Source organism: Carassius auratus, unplaced genomic scaffold (assembly GCF_003368295.1).
Source record: "Carassius auratus strain Wakin unplaced genomic scaffold, ASM336829v1 scaf_tig00035781, whole genome shotgun sequence".
Lineage (NCBI taxonomy): Eukaryota > Metazoa > Chordata > Actinopteri > Cypriniformes > Cyprinidae > Carassius > Carassius auratus.
Window position 1 is genome coordinate 45,001 of NW_020526263.1, and position 2,500 is coordinate 47,500.

Consider the following 2,500-nt stretch of genomic DNA (forward strand, 5'->3'; position numbering starts at 1 on the left):
TGCAAGATTATTATATAAATCGTGAAATTTTCAAAAAGTTTAAAGCACCTGGTATTCCCAGGCAATCTCCCATCCATGTACTAACCAGGCCCAAACCTGCTAATATTCAGAGATCAGGCATTGACTCTATTTTTTGGCTAAATTATTATATACAAAGTGAAAAGTTTCAAAAAAGCTTAAAGCACCTGGTATTCCTAGGCAGTCTCTCATCCAAGTACTAACCAGACCTAAACCTGGTAAGATTCAGAGATCGGGCATTGACTCATTTTTTTTTTTTTTTTTTTTTTGCAAGATTATTATATAAATCGTGAAATTTTCCAAAAAGTTTAAAGCACCTGGTATTCCCAGGCAGTCTCCAAACCATGTACTAACCAGGCCCAAACCTGCTAATATTCAGAGATCGGGCATTGACTCTATTTTTTGGCAAAATTATTATATACAAAGTGAAAAGTTTCAAAAAATCTTAAAGCACCTGGTATTCCTAGGCAGTCTCTCATCCAAGTACTAACCAGACCTAAACCTGGTAAGATTCAGAGATCGGGCATTGACTCTTTTTTTTTTTTTTTTTTTTTTTTGCAAGATTATTATATAAATCGTGAAATTTTCCAAAAAGTTTAAAGCACCTGGTATTCCCAGGCAGTCTCCCATCCATGTACTAACCAGGCCCAAACCTGCTAATATTCAGAGATCGGGCATTGACTCTATTTTTTGGCAAAATTATTATATACTAAGTGAAAAGTTTCCAAAAAGCTTACAGCACCTGGTATTCCCAGGCGGTCTCCCATCCAAGTACTAACCAGGCCCAAACCTGCTTAGCTTCCGAGAGCAGACGAGATCGGGCATAGCCAGGTTGGTATGGCCGTAAGCGAAGACTGCTGCAAAGAGAGGGCTATTTAAAGACCAGCCCATCTAATCACCAGTACATTATATAAGTAGGAAAGAAAACCCAAAAGCTTAAAGCACCTGGTATTCCTAGGCAGTCTCTCATCCAAGTACTAACCAGACCTAAACCTGCTAAGATTCAGATATCGGGCATTGACTTTTTTTTTTTTTTTTTTGCAAGATTATTATATAAATCGTGAAATTTTCCAAAAAGTTTAAAGCACCTGGTATTCCCAGGCAGTCTCCAAACCATGTACTAACCAGGCCCAAACCTGCTAATATTCAGAGATCGGGCATTGACTCTATTTTTTGGCAAAATTATTATATACTAAGTGAAAAGTTTCCAAAAAGCTTACAGCACCTGGTATTCCCCAGGCGGTCTCCCATCCAAGTACTAACCAGGCCCAAACCTGCTTAGCTTCCGAGAGCAGACGAGATCGGGCATAGCCAGGTTGGTATGGCCGTAATCGAAGACTGCTGCAAAGAGAGGGCTATTTAAAGACCATCCCATCTAATCGCCAGTACATTATATAAGTAGGAAAGAAAAACCCAAAAGCTTAAAGCACCTGGTATTCCTAGGCAGTCTCTCATCCAAGTACTAACCAGACCTAAACCTGCTAAGATTCAGATATCGGGCATTGACTTTTTTTTTTTTTTTTGCAAGATTATTATATAAATCGTGAAATTTTCCAAAAAGTTTAAAGCACCTGGTATTCCCAGGCAGTCTCCTATCCATGTACTAACCAGGCCCAAACCTGCTAATATTCAGAGATCGGGCATTGACTCTATTTTTTGGCTAAATTATTATATACAAAGTGAAAAGTTTCAAAAAAAGCTTAAAGCACCTGGTATTCCTAGGCAGTCTCTCATCCAAGTACTAACCAGACCTAAACCTGGTAAGATTCAGAGATCGGGCATTGACTCATTTTTTTTTTTTTTTTTTTTTTTTGCAAGATTATTATATAAATCGTGAAAATTTCCAAAAAGTTTAAAGCACCTGGTATTCCCAGGCAGTCTCCCATCCATGTACTAACCAGGCCCAAACCTGCTAATATTCAGAGATCGGGCATTGACTCTATTTTTTGGCTAAATTATTATATACAAAGTGAAAAGTTTCAAAAAAGCTTAAAGCACCTGGTATTCCTAGGCAGTCTCTCATCCAAGTACTAACCAGACCTAAACCTGGTAAGATTCAGAGATCGGGCATTGACTCATTTTTTTTTTTTTTTTTTTTTTTGCAAGATTATTATATAAATCGTGAAAATTTCCAAAAAGTTTAAAGCACCTGGTATTCCCAGGCAGTCTCCCATCCATGTACTAACCAGGCCCAAACCTGCTAATATTCAGAGATCGGGCATTGACTCTATTTTTTGGCTAAATTATTATATACAAAGTGAAAAGTTTCAAAAAAGCTTAAAGCACCTGGTATTCCTAGGCAGTCTCTCATCCAAGTACTAACCAGAACTAAACCTGGTAAGATTCAGAGATCGGGCATTGACTCTTTTTTTTTTTTTTTTTTTTTTTTTGCAAGATTATTATATAAATCGTGAAATTTTCCAAAAAGTTTAAAGCACCTGGTATTCCCAGGCAGTCTCCAAACCATGTACTAACCAGGCCC

The 2,500-nt window shown here is 37.6% G+C and overlaps 2 non-coding genes across 2 annotated transcripts; both read right to left on the minus strand.

Moving 5' to 3' along the window:
• Nucleotides 1-748: 748 nt before the first annotated feature.
• On the minus strand, nt 749-867 carry LOC113082276 (5S ribosomal RNA). Its single transcript, XR_003282561.1, has one exon. It is a non-coding gene; the product is annotated as a 5S ribosomal RNA (ribosomal RNA).
• A 364-nt stretch (nt 868-1,231) lies between these two features.
• LOC113082231 (5S ribosomal RNA) lies at nt 1,232-1,351 on the minus strand. The gene has a single exon (XR_003282536.1). It is a non-coding gene; the product is annotated as a 5S ribosomal RNA (ribosomal RNA).
• Nucleotides 1,352-2,500: the final 1,149 nt, after the last annotated feature.